Below are 23,130 nucleotides of genomic sequence, written 5' to 3'. Positions count from 1 at the left end.
ACTGCCGGAGCACCTGCCCTGGTGGAGCAGCACCCACCACAGGACTGATCCTCCCTGTGTGTGCCGCACAATGAGGTAATGAGGCCAGCATTCTCAGGTTCTTTTTCCATGTTATAGATGAGAAAATGGGGATTGCTTCACGACCGCTCACCCAGAACAAGGAATCTGTGTTCCCAAAGCCCACCACAGAGCATGGCTGCTCCCCTCTAGACCCCATCCAACGCTTGAGAAAATGACTTTCCCACTCCCACTGCTCCCGGCCAGGAGATGCTCCTGCCCAGTGGGGCCAGGTGACTGTGGTCAGGAGCGGTCACCTCCGCCACTTCCCTGGGAGATAGGCAACTTGATCCAAGCAGGGCTGATGACTGGAGGTGTTAAATGCAGGTAAGTGTGTGTGTAAAGCTGAATGTTTAGCCTTGGAACACAGGAGGAAATAAGTGGGGAGCCTTCTGATTCCTGGGGTCGGTGACAGCTGGGCTGGTGGGGCAGCTCAGCTTCAGTGTTCTGCTGTCTTGATCTTGGGCAAGTCTCTCATGGGTGAAAGACTGCCTCAGGGAGCTACACCCCTGAGATGGAGCTGCAGGGTCACCTTTACTACCAGGGGAACTAAGGTCTGGAATCTCCCTATTAGCACATTCAGCCATAACGGGAGACAGGTGGCCCTGGGCACAGAGTGTGGGGCACTCAGCCACATGCAGTCGCAGCAGGGCAGATGCCTGCAGAATGCTCTTCTCCTTCCTTCTCCCAACACTCCCACTGGAAGAGCCGCTTACCTTCTGAGGGGACACACACCTGGTGAACACAGCTAACAGCCAAGGGACAGACACCTGGCCGTGAACAGCAAAATCAGGGTCCCAGACTGGGGAGTCTGACCTTCCCCCTGAGTGTCCAGCCCATGTGTGCAGCCAGCCCAATGCTGGAGAGTGCAACTTGGGACAAGGGGAAGGAGATCAAGTCTACGCCATCCTGCGCTGTCCTGTCCACATGTCCTTAGGCTCAGAGAGCAAAGCTTTAGGCATTGAAAAGAAATCTCTGGGACCCCAAGGCCCCAGGTGTGGGGCCTGGCAGGTGTGCTGGGAGCCGGCTGTCTGCCACCTTCCTCAACTAGGCCTTGTCCCCCCAAGGACCTCTTGTGACTGGAGGCTCCTGTGCCCTCCCATCCTGGGGCCCGATGGGTCAGGCTGCCCACTGCAGGCTAACTGCACTCTCCAAGCCTACCCGCTCCCTTTCTCACTACTCCACACATGGCGAAATGCTCCACTTTCGTTTCTGGAGCCCACTTGGTCCTCTGCAGATTTGAAGGTGTTTCCCAAGAAGGCAGGTAGTTCAAGAGGCTGACTTGGGAAAATTCATCAGAGAAGCCCTGGCTGGGGAGGAGAGTGAGGGGCAGGTATTGGGACACTCACACCTGGCATCTGGGAGGTGGCCCATTTCTGAGGGTCTAGAAAGAGCAGTGCTGCTCCTTGAGAGGGGTGTGGCTAGCGAGAGCGGCCTGTGCTTGTTAGGGTCAGAGGAGCTGCGCTTGAATCCCAGCTCTGCCTTTTCGCATCTGTTATCACTTTGGACAAGGCACCTAAATTGCTCCAACTCCGTTTCTGCACAGGTGTGGGCTGACTTTAGTAGAAAATGAATGTATTGAACAGATGGGGTGGTTGACAGAGAATCCTGGAGCACAGGCTTGGGGAACAAGAAGGTATCAAGGCAAGCTTGACCACCGAGGTCAACCTGGAGGTGGGGGTGGGTGGTGGGGAGGTGTGGGCCACACCCCGCCACCCCACTGTGAGGCCTGGCAGAGCTTACTGCTGGGTGGCAGAGTTCAGGTAACAAGTAGGTGGGTGCAGCAGCAGAAAGATGGCTGAGTCTGGACTGCCCTGCTCTGTGTCTGTAGCAGCAGCTGGGTTCTGAATCCTGCAGGACTCATCCATGCTGGGGCCAGTTCTTCAAGCACTAAGGGCGTTCAGAGGCTTGACAGCCAATAGAGAGAACCAGAGGCACTCTAATGCCCAGCGCGTCTGCTTTCTGGGGGATCCTATAGACTAAAGATGAGGTCTATTGGGTTCCTGACTCCCGGAGGGCCGTCACTGAGTAACCAGAGGTTCTGTCTCTGACAGCTTCTCTGTAGCCACAAATCAACTCCCTCATCCTGTGTCTCCACTGCCCAGTGAAGAGGCACCTGCCAGTCCCAAAAGGACGTCGTCGGGCATCCAGGGTCACCTTACCCACCTGGCTCAGGCTCCAAATGCACACACAATGCCTGGATCAAAGGAAGGAGGAAGAGGCTCACTGGTGGATACACTTTTATGTCACAAACCTAAGGAGAAGAGGAAAGAGCTGTTTGAATGAGTAATTTTGGATCTTGGAGGATAATATGGAGAGGGTCATTTGTCTTTGGATTTTAACCGGGACTTCCATGGAGAAAAGTTGGGGGCTGTTACTAGACATCCTGCAGGTTTGGGAGGTGTAAAAGCTCTAGCCCTGCTCCAGCAACAGGATCAAGGCAACGTTTCACCCTCGGCTTATTCTGCCAAAGATGCAACAAGACAAACGCCAAAAGGACAGTCTTTAGCGTTAGTACATGTGGGTTTGAGGCCCACCTCCCCTCCCTAACAGCTGGGTTCTATTTAACTTTGCCAAGCTCTAGTGGCTTTCCTTCAAATGAAAGTCAGGGTCTATTGCCCAGGGACATTATGAGGCTAAACTAAAATAGTTTTTCTATACCTCCTAGAATAGGAGACAGTAAATTTTCTCTATAAAGAGTCAGAGAGTGAATATTTTAGGCTTTCAGGCCATAGGGTCTCTGATGCAACCACTCAACTCTGCCATCATAGCCTGAAAGCAGCCATAGGCAGTGCATAAACAGATGAACCTGGCTGTGTTCCAATAAAACTTCATTGATAAAAACAGACAGCAGGCTGGATTTCGCCTGCAGGCCTTAGTTTGAGAAGCCTCCCCTGGAAAATAGTAGGTACTCCTCTGCCAGAGAAGGCTGGATTGAGTGATAAAGAAATTGAGGATTATGCTCAACAAAAGGGGACATGGAGAATGGCTGAAGGAAGTAGGAGGGGCTCAGAAGGTGTCCCCAGAGAATTACTGGTTTGCATCTTACAGCATCTGCTTCTCACACTCCCTGACAGACACGGCAGACCCCCATCAAATACCCCCGCACCCAGGCCGAAGCATGTCCCGGACCCCTAGAGTGGGCTGGCCACATGGGTGCATTGAGTGGGAGGTGCTGCCCAGTCTTGAGGGTGGATGATCTTTCCAAACTGGATGACATGTGCCATCACTGGGGGGTCCTGACCACAGGAGAGTGGGCAAGGCTACTGCAGCACTGCTAGTCCTGGCAGGGATCACACTTGCTTGGGTGGTGGTGTGATCCTGTGACCCCTTCCCTGGCCCGTGGAAGCTCTGGAGCCAGTCCCCTAGTACAGGATCACCCTCTGTGCAGGAATCATGGCAAGCGCTCTCATCAGGACCTAGGTCACCAGATATTGACCCTAGTGGTCGTACATTTGCTGCCTTTACTTTAGATTCAGCAGTGGAGTCTTGTCCATCTTCCTGGGGCTGGGAACTGGGGTGAGTGTGGAGGGGGAGAGAGCACTCAAATGGTACCTGGGGATGTTATCTCATCCCATGTGCAAGGGTTTGAGCTCCCATCACTCACTTAGATCACCCCAGCCCCCCACCTCGCATGTGGGGGAGCCAAAGCCTTCAAGAAGCTCACAGCCTCCTGGTAAACAGAGGACAACAGCAGAAGCTATTCAAGGTTATATTTTGGTTTTTCCCTGCCTGTCTATTTTCCATTGTTCAAGATTATTCTTGAATTTTAATCTGTTTTGATGATGGAGATGTAGACATTCAGAACTGTCCTAAACTTCCTCCTAGGTCATAAATGTGTTGCCATTAACATGAGACTGTCCCCCCACAGATCCCCTCCCTCAGGCTCTGGATGGCTGCTGGGGGAGTGCCCCAGCCTGCCGCCAGGCCCCACAGCCACACCCTCTGTGACAGGGGTGCTGGGCCCTGGTAGGAGCATCCCCCAATCTGTACTTGGTGAAGCAAGACCTGTCACTGTCACCCTTTATCATACTCTCACAGGCTGCTGGCTTTCTCAGCCTTCTGCTTGGTCTGTGCTTGTCAATGTCCCATTAGCAGAAGGACAGACAGTGGGAGAAATCTGTGTCCTCTCCCTTGTGTATGACCCCGTAGTCTTTAATTAGCTCATGACACCAGTGGTCTATAATTTCCGCCCAAGACCCGCTTTGATTTTTGCAGCACAAACATTGCGCGAGGACCACTGATAAGGTTCAGGCGGGACAGAGCAAAGAGCCCAGCACTTCTCAAGCAGATGGCCAAGGGATTGCATGGCCCATATCGCTAATCCCTTAATGAGGGCCTAGGGGCTGCTTAGGGCAGGGGCCAGGGGGAGCAAGGGCTGGAGAAGCATAGCCCAGGCTACGCAGAAGCCCCAGGAATGTCTTACACTAACAAACCAGCCTGCAGGGCAGCCCCTCTGGCCTCATCGTCATGCTCATGGAAACTTGTGCTAATTATGGACAGAGCAATGTGGCTCTGCAAAGGAAGCTCCTTTGAAATCTCATGGCCTCTGATGATAATACTTCAGAGCTGTGACATTAACACAAACAGGCCTTGGTAGGTGGGCAGGGTGAGAATGTGCTGGCCCCGCAAGGCCTACCCAGCCACGCCTTGTGGAATGATGCTGCAGGGGGGACGGCTCTGCCATGCACCACAGCCACTGCTGATATGTCTGTTCACAGCAGTGACCATTTTCTCCCCACTTGCTTTAGCTTGAGGTTTAGATTTCACCATCTCATCAATTCTCAAGACAGCTTTGCAAGGCACCTGTCACTGTTCCCAAGTTACAGATGAGGAAGCCTTGCTGAAGGTCACCCAGCTGAGAAGGAGCAGGAGTGGGATTTGATCCTCAGACTGGTTCTGAAAACCCATGTAATAACCACTACGATGGTGCAGCCACCCTAAGTCCCCAAACTAGGCTTGCCGTAGCAGATGGACCAGGCTTGAGGACCACCCCGTGTCCTCATCATTCCTGACTTCTCTGCTGCTCCCCCATCCAATCTCACTGTGACAAGGCAGCGCTGTAGACAAAGCCCCATCCTGAGTGGCAGGTGTGTTCCTCCGCAAGCCCAAAGCCTGGCAGCCCAGCCCACAGGTTCCAGCCTCCATGGCAGGGCCTGTGCTCTGGTGCCGGCATGGTCAAGCTGCCCACCAGGCTGCGACATGAATCTGACCTGGGACATGTGAATCTGTTCCATACCCATTCCTGGAGCTGGTCCATCCCCTGAGTCCTGCCCCACAGCCACAGTGGGGCATCTGCCTGCCTCCACACATGAGATTGGAAGAAGTGTGGCCTGTCCCTCTGCACACTCGCCCTCCCTCATGCCCTTTTTGTGGGTGGATGCTGATCAGACCCAAGCCTGCTTAGCTTGCTCGAACTCTGAACAGGGGCAGTGACCACTCTCTGCTGAGGCTGCAAGCTGGCGAGACCTTGAGGCACCCCTTCCATTTGATGCCCCCTGGAGCTCTCTGAATGCCCTCACCTGGGCTGGGGTAGAAGGAGAGAAGCCTGCATGCAAAGCAGAGGGGACTGTTTTAAAAGGGGGAAGGGTGGAACAGCCTGGGACTCAGTTATCTCGGCTTTTATGTTATTTGCATTAAACTGTAGACATCTGTGTGTTCCTTGAACATCTTTCTCTTGTTCTACATGGTAAGCGCTGTGAGGACAGAGACTTTGCTCACTGTTGTATCACCGAGTCCTAGAGCATTACCCCTGGCCCGTGCCCACTAGATGCTCATGCAGAGGTGTGGAGTAAAGGGAGGGAGACAGGGAAGGAGGGAAGGGCTGTCTTCAGAGGCAGAGCCTGCATGCTGTCACTTAGAATGTGCCGTAAGGACCCACACACCTGCGCCTAAATCCTGGCTTGGGGAAGCAAGCACCCACTGTCGGGGGTTCACCTGGAATGTGGGGCACGGGAAGTGAACAAACAACTCTGAGAGGTAGGTGCTGTAATTCCCAATTTGCAGAGCAAGACACTAAAGATGTCAGGATGTTTCCAGTTTCTGTAATATTATAGTACCCCCAGATAAACAGGTGCAGACTTCACATGCATGGAAATTATTTTGTGCCAACCTTACTACATTTTACATTTTATTTGGATTTTATTAATAAGTTAACTCATTTCTTGTTAACAAAAAAGTTGAAAGTACATTTTAAAAACCTAAGCTCACTTGCTGAATTACCACTTACACTGAGTTTACTGGTACTCAGATGATGCTTGACTTTTTAAGTTCTTTAAGTTCTTTTTATTCACATTTACCACTGAACTTGACCTAGATTATAGGACTGTGTTTATTTTTAAAAAAACTTCCAACAGAAGGTTATTTGCTAAAAAAAATTTCTACTTATCATGATATTTTGGTTTGTCCCAGTAAAGTGGACATCATATCCCCAGCACCAGCTTCCTTATAAAGGAATGTTGAAAAAAGTTCTTTTTTTCTTCTTCTTCTTTTTTTTTTTTTTTTCCTCCATTGGAACAACATCTGGATCTGAGGTCCTTTACGAAGAAGAGATTCCTCTGTGTTAGTCAAATCCAAAAGTCTTCTGAGTACTGGCTGATGAAATTTCGAAAGGGATTCTCAACAGCCTTTGCATCATCAAAATGGATTTTTATGTTGAAAAACATCTTCAGTCTTGGCACTGTGTATATGACACCTTGATTTAAGGTAACTGTGGATAAAGTTGTCAAAAATATACCTTCCTATAATAGCATGGTAAGATTTTAGGAACTGAGGCTGACAATAAAAAATAAATAAAAACTGAGACTGGGCAAGGACACTTCTGTGCTCACCACAGAATAGCACTGAGGCCTGGGGAATGGCAGACAGGCTGTTGGAGGCAGTGGCAAGCAGACTTCGAACATAGGGATCGTCCAGGGACCTTGCTGCTGTCTCCAGCAGAGAGGTTGAAACTGGCCCAGTGGTCCAGGACACAGGCCAAGAGAGTGTGTATGTCAAGGTGTTAGAAAGTTACTTCTCAGGGAGAAACCCTGACCTTGTCAATCCAGAGGTATCTGGAGCTCAGAGAGGTTGGAACACCTGCCCAAGATCACACAGCTTCCGAGTGGGAAAGTGAGATTCAACCCTAGTTCTAATCCTTGAGTTTCTAGTACAGATTGTCTTCTCTTCAACGAGGCTTCTATGGAGGCCTCTGACCTCCACGCTGTGCTGAGAAGGGGAGAGAACTGTGGGTAGAAGGACAAAGGGTCAGGAAAATGACTCCAGCAGATGCTCCAAAGGCCATGCTCTCTGCACCCGACATTGCTTCCTGGTAGTTTACCCTTACTCGAGGGTATGGGGTGTGCTGCTTTCACAGGCCCCACAAGCCTTCTAAATCAGGAGGCTTCCGACACAGACAGTGGGGACCCTGAGCTGAAACGCCATGTGGTTCAGTGCATCCGAGATGACAAAGTTCTCTCACTGTAATGCATGTGTGTTGGGGGGTTGCAGACTCAGTGTCAGTAGGGCTGGGTCTACATTCATTCATTTCACAAACATTTATGAAGATCTCATTATGTGCCACCCACTGTTTTCGGCTCTGGGAACATTGCAACTGCAAAAATCCCAGACCTTAGATAATGTTACCATTTTAGATTCTATGGCCCAGGGGTTAACTATGCAGAGTCAGGAAGCCTGGATGGAATCCTTGCTCTGCCACGCGCCAGCTGGTTGCTTTGGACAAGTCACTTAGCCTCTCTGGGCCTATGATTCTCTACCTGTAAAATGGGAAGGGGCTGAATGAACCAAAATGAATGAGCACTGTGCATGGGAGGCACTCAGGGCAGAGCTCAAGACTGGGAGCCCGGTGAAAGCAAGGTGCTGCCATGGAAGGGCTGATGGTCTCCACAAATGGGTGGAGCCCACAATTCGTCTGCGATGATCAGGCTGCAGAGTGGGGAGAGAAGGGAAGGGAAATGGGGAGCGGGTGTGGGGGAGTCAGGGAAGGCCTCAGCAGAGGGAGACTGCTGTCAGGACCAGAGCGTTCCTCCACCCAGGGTGCCACATGCAGGTTCCTTGAGCCTCTGCCCAATGTGATCTGGATGGTAAAGCTGAGTGGGACTTTTTCTTTCTTCTTTTTAGCCAATAAATAAATAAATAAATGAATAAAAGAAGCTGCATCCCACAGTCGACTCATGCCCCTCCGTGGAAATCCCCTCCTTGCAGGTGATCACTTGAGGCTCACCTGAGCTGCCATTTCCTCTGGGGGCTTTCTCTGCCTTGGTTCCCTGAGGCTCCCAGCTGACAGGATGGCCAGTGCCATAGTCACTCTCTCCAGAAGGGGTGCCTTTAGGGCAGGCAGATGCTCCTTTCTTCATTGCTTCATTGAGGCAGACGCTCAGTGCATTGAGCGGGGCCTCTGTGCAGGCTCCTGGTGGTTTCCCCCAGAGATGCCCAGCCTGCAGTGCTTCCCGTGGGGGAGGCATTCCAATGTGGGCAGGCACAGATTCCCCATGCCCTCTTCCCTGGGACACCTGCAGCAGGCCCCAGGCTGTCCTCAAGGCTCCACCACTGTGTGGGTGTGTCAGGGGGACCCAGACCCTAGGGCCGTGAGCCTGCCTCTCCCCTTGTCCCTGATTAATACGCTCAGAAGTGTAGGACTGCGGCCCCGGGCAGAAGCGCCCTTGGGCTGAGTCAAGACCTGCCCTTCCTGACATGTCATCAGCATGCATTGTCCACTGTAGCCTCCATCCCGTGCAACTTTCAGGGCACCATGAGCGCTGCAGTGTCTCCTGCAAGCTGCTGCCGCTGGACTTTAGAGAATCCATGCTGCAATTTCCCTTCTAAATCAGGAGGCTGCGCTGTGGGCTGTTTGCTCCATCTCCACTCACCCTGCCCTGGGAATTCGCGACAGGTGCCTCTGAATGGTTCCCCCAGAACTCATCATTGGCATCCCATGGACAAGAAGGAAAATAATTTGTTCCCTCTTCCCAAAAAAATGTGTGTAAACAACATAGGCCTTGTCTTCGATGCGAGCCAACTCTCTCCAATTTGATCTGTCTCTAAAGAAGTAAGACAGTGCAGGGTCCCCCTGGGTGGGAGTGATGCCTGATGGGAGCCTGGAAACTTGGCAGCGATGTCCTGGATCGCAGCTCTGGCGTTGGGCCCACCTGGCAGGGGAACGGGGAGAAGCTTTCCCATTGTCCTGATGCGATTCTCCCAGCTGAAATGAGGCTGGTGCACATGTGGGCCGACACTGATGGGATCCAGCCTGCCAGAGAGGTGCACTCTCCCATATGAGCTCTGGTCAGCAGGCACTTACCGGCATTCACTGAGCACCCACTGTGTGCCAGGCACTCACGGGTGTTACTGGAGGAGGGCACTGGAGGCCTTCATGTTTCCAGGGCTAAGAGGAGGGTGGGAGCCTGTGACCCCCATCCCTCCTGGGGCCCCTGATGCTGCCTGATGTGATCCTGAGTCGTGGAAATGAATCCAGATGTGCACACTCGCTCACCTGTGAGTGATGGCTGTCCCTCTGATGGCCCCCAGGACCCTTCCCAAGTGAGGATCTTAGTCCCTAAGTTGGGTTCCCTGGCGCCTGACATCTGAATATTAGGAGCCACCCCACAGACTGGAGGCATTTCTACTGCTGACCCAAGGTGTTTAGCATTAGGAAAGTGCCCTGCAGATGTCACTCCATGTTGTTTGAAAAGAATTGAGATATCACATTAAATATATTTCATAATCCAGAGGAAGTTGGGAGAGGTGTCCTGGGCTTCAGCCCCAGTGCCAGGGGTCTCCTGTGCTTTCTGTGAGGCAGGGTGAGCCTGGGATGGGGTGGGGGCCAGAGCCTTCCACAGGTTTCTCTGTGGGCCAACCTCACCTTTGCTGCCTGGGTCTGGCCATGGTGCTCCACGGGGTGTGGGCCCCAAGCTCACAGACTATGGCAAAGACAAGCCGCAGAGAGGAGGCAGCCAGTGGTTCCAGGCAGTGATGGGCTCAGCTCCGGCCATTCCAGGCACCAGCATCCTGCATGTCTCAGCTCCCCTCTCCGCCAGACTCCTCTGTCCACAGCACCAAACGCCAAAGGAAATAAGCTCTGAGAGGCCCAAAGTGGCTCTGGGTGGCCCACCTGATCATGGACTGGGCCAAGTCCAAGGCACAGTCTGGGGCAAGTTGGAGGTCAAGGCCAGATCCCAAATCCCAGAACTGAGTCCAATGTAGGAGCTGGGCTGTAAGAAGGAGGAATCAAAGGTTGAGGACAGGGTCAGCGCACGGAGGCCTCAGAGTGAGGAGGAGCCTGGTGATTCGCCTCACTGTCACTGGTCAGCTGGTGTGGGCTATGTGGGCAGGTGGATTGGGCTCTGAGGTTCTGGAAACCAGTCACGCCCCATGCAGATGCATGTATACAGACCCAAGCCTCCAGGCCTGATGGGAGGGACCCCTCCAGGGGGACTTTTACAGGAAACACCGAGCTCTCAACACCTGCATCTTAAGGCTCCAAGGACATGGCAGGTGTGGCCCTTGAGTGGCAGGGCCTCCGCGTGACCACGGCTTGGGAGGTGGAGGGGCTGGATATAGGAGGCCAGGCAATAGTGCAAGAGGTGGGGAGGCCAGAGGGGCAGGGCAGGGGCTCCCTGCAAAGGGCCTAGGGCACGGGACAAGAGGCCAGGCTGCTGGCAAGCTCTCTGTCCTCCCTGCAAAGTCTCATAGAGGAAATCTGTGTATTCAACATGGTCCTGTCACCCTTAGCCAAGCACCTACTAAGGTGCGTTGGCCCTGTGAGGGGCTGGGTGTGAGAAGGTGGAGAGCCTGGGCTTATAGCAGAGCCTGTCAGAAGGCCAGAGAGGGCCAGAGAGGGCCAGAAGTTCTGGGTGGCCCAGTAGGATGGGTGGGGAAGGTTCTTGGGAGATACTGGTAGCAGACAAGTGCACCATTCCTGGGACTCAGGGAGGGACCAGCACTGCTCAGAGTCAGGGTAAGGAAACATAGGTGGTAGCACCGGGCCCTTGAGGCCGAGGGGAGGCTGACATCCAGCTGGGCAGAGACCACACCACTGGGCCCAACATAGTCAGAACCCAGGAAGCTTAAATTTGGGGACAAATAGACCCTGGGTGGAGGCAATACCCAAGAGTATGTTAAAAGGGAACTCCACTCGCTGGTGTGAGGCACTACTCCTGGGCCTGAGTGTGCATTTTCCCTCGAATCTCCGCGTGGGCCCTCCAAGCTTGATTTAGCCAGGAGGGCATGAGGAACCCACAGTCCTGACACTTGCCTGGAGTCACACAGCTGCTTTGAAGCGTCCCAGTGATGTGAATGTAGCTCACTGGGTCCCCAAACCCATGCAGGCCATGACCAGCTTTGGGTAGTGGAAAGAGGTGGTCAGAGGACCCAGAGGGCCCAGAAGTCCTTACAGGAAGGGCTGTTGCCAGCTGGGAGCCCGGGCTAGGCCTGTGCATCCTCTCCCCACCTCCCCATTTCCTCCCTTCCCCTGTGCCCTGGGCCAAGACACAGTGCCAAGCGAGGGGGCTGTGGTTGCTGTGGAGGCAGGAAAGCCCAGGGCCCAGCTGGAAGGTCATGTGGGAAACTTCTGCTTGAGGGGAGCTGCTCAAATGGGTCACTGGGCCCCTCGGGTACCAGACCTTGTTTTCCTGCGGCCTCCTCCAATGGATAAGGGGCATTGGGGTAGGGGCCTGGCTCCAGCAGCCAAGGCATGAACAATGGTCTCGCTGGCTGCACCGTCATGCCCCCTCCTCAGCCGCTGCCTTCCTGGAGGACCAAAGCTGCCGTGTGAAAGCGATTTCTCTGAAAGGCTTCTCCGGGGAAACTGGGCGTCGGGGCCTATGCTCACCACACTCCCTGCATCCCTCCTTTCTGCACAGAACCCTGAGTGTGGGTGGGAGGGTGGGCACCACAGAAGGTGTTGGGGCATGGGTGCTTCTGGGTGTGGGGGGCTCAGATGAAGAGGTGAGTGGCCTGGTGGGTCCATGTGCAATGGGAATGGACAAGGGCCTCGGTGTGAGTCTTCCATAGGAACGAGGGGTCAGGGCTGTAGGGGGACTCTGTGAGGCTGAGTATGCCTGTGCAGGTTGGGGGTTGTGAAGGTGTGTGGGAGGCTGCTGTGAAGGGTGCTTTCCGGGAATGGTGCTGTGCTGCTGCAGTTTGCTTAGAGGGCAGATGTGAGTGGGAGTCAGGCAGGCAGGGCTGTGTCTGCAGGTTGGGTCTGATCACCCAAGCCTTTCCCTGGGCTCTTTCTCAAGGACAGGGAAGCCCTGGAGGTTGTGGAGCTGGTGGTGAGAATGCTGGAGCATTCTTGGCAAGAGGACTGGAGTGTGGGTGGTGTGCGGGATGGATGGGTGCCGGAGAGTACAGAGCCAGGCCACGTGGTTGGGCCCTGGGTATGTGTCCTGCTGGGGGCGTGAGGACCTGGATGGGGAGGAAGGCACAAAGGGCAGTTCTGTGGGGGTAAGAGCCATGGGAGGTGGGGCAGGAGGACTCTGGCAAATTGAACGCAGAGAGTGGAGGTGGGGAGCATCCAGGTAAGGTGAGTTTGGGCCAGTGTGTGCACACTGCAGGTGCTTGTGAATTTGTTGATTGGCTATGTGATTGATTTGTTGGTGGTGCCAGTGGGCACAGGGGGTCCTCAAGAGAGGTGTCAGAGCACGTGTGTATGTTAGAGAATGAGAAATGGCCCATGCATGCACACCCCTATCCCACTCCCACCCCGCCCTGCACTCCCCTGCCCGGCTTCTGGGGAGCTGCTGCAGAGGAAAGCCCCGTGAGCTAAGCCGCATCATCGTCATGGCCAGCAGGGGGCGCTGTGCCCTTGGGCGGCCCAAGCTCTCCCAACAGCTGGAAGATTGGAAGATACGTTTGCACATTTTTGAGTGCGTGCCCTCCTCTGACATTGCTTAGATGGTCATCTCGCCCCCATCCTAGCTGACAAGCCATCTTCACTACATCACCTCCCGTGCTAACAATACCACGGGATGTCACCTGGGGGTAGCCAGGGCTCCTGGACCCCTCAGCTCTGCTCAGCCCTGAGAAAGGCATGCACAGTCCCCGATGAGAAGACACCCAGAGCTGGGCATGAAACTAAAGCAGGAGGAAGGGAAGGTGGCCCAGTTCCCAACCTGTGACCTGTCCCACATGGGAAAAGCAAAGTGCAACCCAGAGGGTGGCGGCTTCCACTTGGGGGTTCTTTCAGAGCTCAGGGTGGGACCCCAGCAGAGGCTTCAGGCTCGGTCCTCACAGCCTCTGCAGCCCCAGGGCCTCCCACCAGGGTGTGGCTTGCTTGAGAGTGGGTAACAGCAGCACAGGGTGGCATCAGAGGCAAGGACCAGGGGCCCCGGGGACAGCTGCTGGGACCCTCAGGTTAAGGCAGTGGCCCCAGGAGAGCTGCCTTACCTCGGCTCAGTGTTGCCCCTCACTGCAGAGTGGACTCACTGATAGTGAATGAGATCAAGGCCAAGGTGGGTGCTGGTGTGGCCTAGAGAGGTGTTCAGCCCAGCCTGGGGAGCTGGGGTTGCCAGGCACAGCCCCCAATACGAGGTATGTCTGAACTGGGTTCTGAAGGATGAGAAGGAATTGGCTGGGCCAAGAAGGCAGTAGTTGGGGGAGTGTTCTTTTGTCCACAGGGTCCATTTGAGTCAAGGAATGGCACTGGCAGGCCGCCTGCAACACCGAGAGGAGGAGGCCAGCACTGGGTTGGGCACCCCTGCGACACAGGCAGGAAGCGTGGGCTGGGTGATGGAGGCCTGCAGGTCCTGTCAAGAGCAGAGGCAGGGCAGCCCCTAAGGAGGGCGCTGGAGCCTGGACCCACACATGTTGGAGCCGTGGGAGGGAGTGTCGGTCCAGGGCCAGGGGCTGAAGGCACTGCAGGGGGGTTACTGCAGCTGGCTGGGTTTCTAGGTTTAATGTTGAGACTGACCAAATTTGAATCTTGGTTCAAATCTTGGGCCCTTCCAGGGACAAATAGCTCAACTTCCCTGGAGCTCAGGATTTCATCTGTGAAGTGGAAATGGGGGCTGTGTGAACAGTGGGGTGATAGCCTGCCAGGGTGATTGGTAGGGTGAGTTGAGATGACATTTGTAAGCCCTTGTCAAGGTGCCTCATGCATAATAGGTTCAATAAATATTAATTCCCGTTTCTCCTCTCCTTCTCCTTCTCCTTCCCCTTCTCCTTCTTCCAGGATTTCTGCACATGGGTGAAGCTGGGAGGGAATTTATCCAATTTGTCTAATTTTGTCCCTTTTTATCTAGCATGAGATAGTGCTCCCATTTTACAGGTGAAGAAACTGAGGCCAGCCAAACTAAGTCATTTTCCCAGGCCACACAGCTAATGAGTAGCAAACTTACTAGCTGCCTTTCATGTCTGGGGAATGGGCAGCCTCATGCTAGGGCTTCCTTAAAGGCCATGGGACTTGGCCCCTGGAAGGGTGTGCCAACTGGGTTGCCTGAGTGGGGCAGAAAGTAATTGTGTTTAAACATGAGCTTTGGTAACAGCAAAGAAGGGCCATGAAACACCGGCAAGCCTCTCTCCTCCACAGCCTGGTGCTCCTGGGTTTCCTGGGGCTTGGACCTCTGCTTTGTGACCAGCTGAGCAGGTGACAGACATGAAGAACGACCAGATGTCTACACCGGCTGACCAGCCTGGAGGCTGTACTGCAGGTGGGCTCCCGCCTCGGGGTCATCTGAACACTGGGACAGCTCTGGGGAAGGCAGAGCCCCATGACCAGGATGAAGGCGAGGGAGGAGCATGGGCCCTGGAAGCAGAGGCCCCCCTGCCAGCCCTGAAGGTGGCTGGGGCCCAGGGGTGGGTGTTAGGAGACACCAAACAGAGGTCATGAATGTGCTGTGCTGGCCAGATCCGTCCTGCTGATGTGTTTTATTTGGCTTGCAGAGTGCGTCTCAAAAAATTTTGAATTATGTCTTAACATTTTCATATGAAAATCTAGATCTGCAGTTTCTCCTGAAAAGTTGGAGACTCTGGCCACAGATATGAAAGGAGACGTGTGGCAGGAGAGCGGCTGCCCAATCTAGTTGGTGGCAGGTTCCTGCAGACCCCACCACTCTCCATAGTGCTCCCGGCACTGCCATCCCTGCCTGGGCCCCTCGAGGCCCCTCTCTTCACAGACATGAGCCCTCAGCCCCTTGCCCATGACCCAAAATCTGGCTGTGATTTCCCACTCTGGCCAGTTTCCCTAGAGGGGGACATGAGGGACGTGACACACACTCAAGGTCATTAGTCTCAACAGTCTGGGACTGAGTGTGAGGACCAGGTAAAGAGGGCTCTCGCCATCCCCAGAGCCAGTGATTCAGAGGGTTTTGGTGGGGGACCTGGCTGGAGCAGACACCATGGAACCTGAGGGACTTTGGGAGGCCTTCGCCTCTCATGCAAGAGTGAAAAGGCCAGGGCTGATTTGTCTAGCCACATGGTGACGCGGAGGAAAACTCCATTATCCCCAGGGAAATGCAAGGAAAGGGGGAGGAAGGGGAGAGAAAAAGAGAGGGAGAGGAGGGAAGGAGGGAGAGAGAGACAGAGACAGAGATATAGAGAAGGATAAACAGAGAGGGAGACAGAGATAGAGAGAGAAGACACAGAGAAAGATACAGATAAAGACAGAAAAGAAAAGAGAGACAGAAATATTGGGAGCTTGACAGTCACAGAGCGAGAGACTGAGTGTCTATGATGGGCAGCCAGGTCCCTCCTATGGGGCCTGTGGATTCTCTCTTGACAGCTGGATGGCCACTCCCCTCTCCTCCTCCTCAGGCCTGCTGCTGGCTCCAAGGAAGCTGCTGAGACAGGGATGGGGAGAGAGTTTCATGCTAACAAAATGGCGCATACCAGGTGCTCAAGATAGCTCTGTGGAGATAGATGCCTACTGCTCTGTCACCCAACAGTGCAGATTTCTGTTTGCCAGAGGGAGGTCACCTTCGCTGGCTTGGAAAGTGCCAGGAAAGGCCCAGTGTGGCCAGGTGGGCTTCTGCAGGTGGCCAGTGGTCAGTGGAGGGGCCGGCACCTTTTTCGGCAGCAGAACGACTTGAGAAGTCCTGGCCCCTCTCTGAGACCAGGCTTTGACCCCAGCACCCGAAGCCAGCCCCAGTAGGACACAGACTGGGGCCTCAGGATCATCCACAGTAAAATCTTAACCAACTTTTTCCATGGTACCAGGCCAAGTGTGATAAATTTGGAAAGTAATATTTGCAAACCGTTTCCCGGCATCTCATAGCAGATTGGCTTGGTGCAGCTGGCATGGCGTGCCCAAGTGTGTGCGGCTGGGACTGAGGGGCTGCTGGGACTGGTGAAGGTGGGAACGTGGTCGGGAACACCAATTGCATTTCATTAGAGGCTGGTGATGGCGCACTTCCAAGTGGATGGTTTGGAAGCCCACGACAAGGCAATGCGGGGGGCCAAGCCAGACTACATTATTCACAATGTGGTTTTCTAGCTGCTTCCAAATTTGCTTTTGCCAGTTGAGGCTGAGTGAGTTAACCCCCTGGACTTCATCTCTTGGGCCTCAATTTCCCAAGCTTCTCCAAGGTGTTGCCCTTTCTTTGACCACTAAATCTGTGGGAATGAGCTCGAAGCCTGCACCCAGTGCTTCCTGGCTATACAGCATCTGTATTGATCAAGTCACAAACTGGTCTAAATAATAAATAGGATCAAAGACTGACCCCTGGATGGGGTTGGCTCCACCACATTTCTGTGGCTGTCAGTGGCCTTGGCTAGCTGATAGGCGCATCAAAACCTCTTTGGTATAAAAGTCCAGCTGAGGGAGATCAGAGAGTGTGTGGGTGCAGAGCCTCTGGGGAGGATGGGTTTGCAGGCTACACTGTGTTCAGGTGCCCAGGTCAGCAGGGATCCTTCCCTGCAGGTGGCCACTGAGACACCTTGCACCCACCCTGCACTTGTGACATCCTGGCTTGTACCTGGGGACCTCTCTCTGCACCGTCCACAGAAACAAATCTCTACTTTGATCTCCTCTGGCCCTCCATTTTCCCTGTAGCACCTCCCTTCCTGAGATTGGGCCCCAGGGCTCCCCTGGCCAATGTAGACTCCCCTGTGCCACCAAGACCCACACCGAGTCCCCATGTGTAGCTGTCCTCTGCAGGCTGTGCTGGGTTGTGGTGCCAGCCTGTCTTTGTCTGTCACCCACCCTCTGAAACTCAGAGGTGATAGGCAAGTTCACAGGCTTGTCCCATGTGTATACAGTCTGCTGGATTCTGTGAAATCAGACATAAACCAGGCACAGAAAGGTACATAATTTTTTTGGTTATTTCTCTATTCCTCATCTTTGTTTGAAAAATTATGCCTGCAAAGCATGTTTAGTTTGTGTATTTACATAACTTAGCCTTGTTTCAGAAGAGACTCCAGGAGACCAGAGTAGGTAGCTTGACTTCGGGATGAGAAATACTGACCTGCCCAAGCTAAGATGAAGGAAGGGCATTCACGCTGGATCAGGTGAACTCCCTGTCCTCCCTGTGGCCTTCACATGAGGCACCATGCCAGTCAACTTCCCTGCTCAGAGGAAGCTCATGTGCAGAACTGGAGAGCCCTCAGAGATTGCTCAGAGTCATCTCCCCACTTGACAGAAGACAACAGCAAGGCCAGAAGAGGGAGGTAAGTTCATCTGCATGGGCTACTGTTCTTTCTCTGCTCTCTGGTTGCTTCCAAGGTCCAAGGGACTCCCTAGTCAGAAGATGGCATTTCCATGTGTCTCCCTCTTAGGTATCCCAGTCCACACACCTCACTGGCTCTTGCAGAAATGAGGACCAAGAAACTGCTTGCAATCGCCCATCCGCGGAGGAGGTGAGCACTACCCCCACATTAAAATGCAAGGAATCTTGCAAAGGGCCGCTCCATATTTATGAGCATTACTGAATCAAAGTGTCTGAGCAAAGGCTCTAGGGATCCCTGAGAAAAGAGGTGGGCGGGCCCATTTTTTAGCCTTCTGAAGCCATTTATTTTAAAGAAATACTGATGGGTACTAAGACATTCCTTTGGGAGCAGTTGTGTCAGCCTCCTAGTTTAGGTGTCTGATTGATTTCCTTCTACGACTGTTTCATTTTAAAAGTGCATTTTCTTCTGATAAAGTCATCTGTGTTACACACACACACACACACACAAAATGCATAAAGAAGAAAACAACCATACAACCATCACTCCGAATTGTACCACTCAGAGCATTTTAGTTAATATGTTGGTAAATTTCTTCGGGCTGTGGATACCTAGTGACAAGGGAGAGATATAACAGAAGGATTTTCTTTCTGTTAACACTGTTGGTATTGTGTCACGCAGTGCTGTGGGAACCTTATTTTGCTTACATATTTGTCTGTTTTTCTGATCATTCCTATTCATAGATTCCTTTAAGGGGGATTGCCAGGCCAAAGAGTATGAACACTTTGAATATGTATTGCCAGTTTGTCCTCCAGAAACTCAGGTTATTCGCTTTCCAGGAGTGTGAAAGTACACCCCATCAGTCTTTAAAAAAGAACAGGATTGGAAATGACTCAAAAGTTAATCTGGGGACGAGATATCTAGTGACCAGATGCCAGTCCATCCCCCATTTGAATCAGGGGTGCCTGAGCCATGGGGAGGTGTCGGGGGATGGAGAGCTGGCGCCTGCCAGTGGGGCTGCATGCCTGTGGGTGGTTAGGTTGGCTCTGGGTCCCAGGGCCTAGAGGTGGCTTCCGGGCTAAGGTGCCTGAGGCCATACAGAGTTTGTGTCTGCACCCATGCCTGGTCACCACCTCAGTCACAGTCCATCTAGTTTCTACGATTCTATATTAAATGTAGGGGACTTTGTAAAGAAAAAGGATACAAAATTGTGAGTACAAAACTAGGTGTAAAAGTGAATACTTATTCAAAACGATACAAGAATCAAAATGAACTACACATTTTTTAAAAGCTGATAAATAATGTAAGCATCACAAAACTCTGCAAAAACATATTATTTACTGGCTTCGAGACATACTGTGTAATATTTTCCTTCTTGTATTTTTGGCTGGGTACTTGCTGTTTCCCTCTTCATATGACAATGATTTTCTAGAATCATAATAGAAAGGTAATTCAGTCTTTCCTCTGGCAGTGCTGGTCAAACAACATTTTCTGAAAAAATCGGTAGTTGAGAAAAATTTATTTCAACTTCATGATGAATTGATAATGTCATATAAATTGTAGTAAATTGTTGAAAAAAATTAGGGAAGACTTGAACCATGTTTCTATCCCATCTGAGCTGTATGACTTTAGGGCATGCCAAATTTTCTGTATGGTGATTGACCTGAACTGCTCTCTGAATGAGAAATACACATCTAGACCCACATTTTAATGGTATTCATGCTTAGTGTCTTCTTTGTTTTTGTCAGTTTTGATTAATTCATCAATAAATTTAAATGTTTCCCCAATATCTTCATAGGACTCACTTCTCTTGATTAGATTACTAAATATTCCAAGAGCCTACTTATTCTTTTTATTAGGCATTTATTTCTACTTCTTCATGGTAAAATCTGAACATTTAAAAACATAATTTTATTAACAGTAAATTCTTTCTTTCTTTTTTCCTTTCCTTTTTTTTTTGAGACAGGGTCTTGCTCTGTCACCCTGGCTGGAGTGTAGTATGATCTTAGCTCACTGTAGCCTCAACATTCTGAGCTCAAGTGATCTTCCCACCTCAGCCTCCCAAAGTGCTTAGATTAAAGGTGAGAGCCACCATGCCTGGCCCCATTAATCACTATCTAATTTTTTTCTCTGTTCCTTAATTAAAAATTTAAGGATGACAAAATCATATTTCTGTCAAAAGTGGAAGACTATAACTTCTCATTTGTTTTATTGCAACATTTCAAAGCATCTTTCCAGACTATAGATTAAATAACATATTCTCAGCTGAAACTCTCTGGATCCCCCATATGCCTGGGGCCACTCCAGTGCCATTTGATGGGGGCAGAGTGCATTATGTGGGACAGACGGGAGGTCCCAGTGGAATGAGAGGATATCTTCTTGCTTACATTGATTGCTAGAACCACTCCTGGGGCTTTGGAAGGTGTTCCTACAAATGAGAGGTCTGTGCTTGAAGCATCATTAGCTTCAAGGTAAATCTACTTCTTACATCAGTTCTGAATTTCACCCCTGAATCTGCCCCAACTGCAGGCTTCCTAGAGGCTCATCCCACCCCTGCTGCTTCTTGAGTGGTTCTGGGTGCAGGGTGAGCATCAATGAGTGGGAGGGCTGGCGGAGACCCCATCCTGGGACACGTCATCAGACATCATTTTGCTGGAGGTGGAGCCAAAACCCTTTGCACGGTTGGGCTTTGGGGCCCATCACTGACCCATAAACTCTGGCTGCCTTAATTCCCTTTCCTTCCTGATTCCTGGAGGACAAGGCCCTTCAGCTCTGCTACTGTGTCTCCCTTTTGGTCCCTCAAAAGACTCGGCAGTTCCCATCATCATGAGCAAAGGCTGTTTTGAGGAAAGGCTGTTTTGGGCTCTCCCTTCTCGCCCTGCATTCCTGCTTACCTCAGCTCTTTGATTTCTGTGGCTTCTTTTATTCCTGTCCTATGGTAGCTGGATAATTGCAGAAGCAGCAGCCTGGCCAAGGGATCCAATCCCAGCTCCTCACTCTACCTGATGCACCCCTGGGCACAGGCATTCTCATCCTGGGCAACTGTGTGACCTTTGGTGACCTGCTTCAACATGGTGAGTCTGACAGTGTCCCACCACAATCCCTAATCCATGATCCAGAGGCTCCCAGCAGAACAGTTAACAGGGAAGAAGGAGGAGGGAGGGCAGAAAGAAACCAGGCACAGCACTTCCTCTTTGGCTGCGCTTGCTCTGGGGCCAGCCTATGTCCAGGGCCTTGTTCTGTTCCTCTAGCCCCTCTGGATCCTGGCTGTCACCCAGCTCCCAACAGAATTGTCAGGTAGGGCCGTGTGCACTGGGCACTGCACCAAGGTCTCCTGCAGCTCTGGCTCTGGCTCTGTTCTCACCAACGGCTGGGCAGGAAGAGTTGGAGGGGCTCTGTCTTCCTCATGCACCCACAATTGCAGTCTTAGGCATGTGGAGTGCTGTGAGATGCACAAGAGTCCCCGTGGAAAAAAACGGAAAAGAGCACAAAACCAAGTGGCCTGGCCCCAAAGCACTGCAGCTTACCTTTATCCTTTAAATTAAATGGGTGCAAGAGTCATCAACCCAGGCATATCAACTCTCAGCTGCCTCTGTCAGGGGTGAGCTCCCTGGACCAGAACGAGGGGGCTTCCTGGCTGCCTCTCCTATGACCTCCCTCACTGTCAGGGAGTAGGATTGCCTTCCCCTTCCCTGAGGATGCTCCAAATAAGTCCCTGCGCCTCACCCAGTCACTAATCTCATTTCCTGTCCCTTGCTAGAATGACCAAGAGTGGGAATTCCTCTTCTTTGAGGCACCACCACCTCCTCCCTGGAGAGGGAGGCCTGTCAGGTGGAGTCTCTAGTGAAAGGACTTTTGGCCTTTCTACCCCAAAGCATTAGTCTAGGCACTGGCTTCAAAAGAGTAGAGCCAGCCCAGGAGATGTGGGACTAGTGGCCACAGCTTAGCAGGCCAGTGTGGGCTCCTGACAAACCCACATCTCATGGCCAGGAAAGCCTAGGAAACCACAGCTGTGCACTGCTTCTAGATCTAGGAAGAAGGTGCTGTACTCATTCTCATTACAAACTCTTTAAAATAGGGTTGTTTTTGTCCTTAAAAGTCAAGTCAATATAATTCAAAATAGTGAGAAAACAAGCTACAGACTGGGAGAAAATATTTGAAAAAAACACATCTTACAAAGGACTATCGCCTAAAATATACAAGTAACTCTTAAACTCAATAAGAAAATGAACAACCTGATTTAAAAAATGGACAAAAGACATGAACGGACACCTCACCAAAGAAGATACAAGTTGGCAAATAAGTGTTTGAACAGATGCTCAATGTCATATGTCATTATGGAGTTGCAAATTAAAACAGGATCCAACTATATACCAGTGCAATGTGCAAAATCCAAAGCCCGGGAAACACCAATGTTGGGAGGATGTGAAGCAACAATGCTCTCATTTGTTGGTGGGAATGAAATGTGGTACAGTTTCCTTTGGAAGACAGTTTGACATTTCTTTAAAAACTAAGCATACTCTTACCATAGGATCCAGCAGTCACACTCCTTGGCATTTTCCCCAAAGAGTTGAAAACTTATGTCCACACAACCAGCACCCTTAAAACTAATGTTTATTGCAGCTTTTTTCATAATTGCCAAAACTTGGAAGCATCAAATTGTCCTTCAGTAGGTGAATAGATAAACTGTAGCACATCCAGGCACATGGAATATGATTCAGTGCTAAAAAGCAATGAGCTGTCAAGACATGGAAAGACATGGGGGAAACTTAAATGCATATTGCTAAGTGAAAAAGGCCACTCTGAAAAGGCTACACACTGTATGATTCTAACTATACGATATTCTGGAAAAGGCAAAACTATGGAGACAATTAAAAGATCAGTGGTTGCCAGGGGTTGGGGGGACAGAGGGATGCATCGGCAGAGCACAGAGGTTTTTTAGGGCCATGAAGCTATTCTGTGTGATACTACAATGTGGATACCATTGAAAGAGTGCTGGGGATGGCAGGACTGTCAAAGGGACCCAGAGAGGAGGGAATAAGACTTCGGGGTGGGGAGCTGCTGCCTTTCTATGGCCCTGTTCCACCCAAACTAGGACTGTGGACCGTGCTGTCACCACCATCAGTGGGGTTGGGGATGGAAGGCAGCCAGTGTCACTCTGGTGGAGGTCTCCCCACGAGGCCTCAGAAAGCCTGAGAAGGGGCTCATCCTCCACCATGCCTCCAACGATAGGTGATGGCACACACTGGCCCTCTTCCCTCACTTGACACAATGGTGGATACATGACATTATTAACCCCCATAAAATGTGCAACACCAAGAGTGAACTCGAATTAATCATGGACTCTGGGTGATACTGGTGTGTCACTGTAGGCTCATCAATTGTAACAAATGCACCACTCTGGCGGGAGATGTTGATAATGGGGGAGGCGGTGCATGTGTGGGGCAGAGGGTGTAAGGGAAATCTCTGTAGTTTTTG

Source organism: Pongo abelii, chromosome 8 (genome assembly GCF_028885655.2).
Source record: "Pongo abelii isolate AG06213 chromosome 8, NHGRI_mPonAbe1-v2.0_pri, whole genome shotgun sequence".
NCBI lineage: Eukaryota > Metazoa > Chordata > Mammalia > Primates > Hominidae > Pongo > Pongo abelii.
This window is presented reverse-complemented; position numbering follows the sequence as displayed.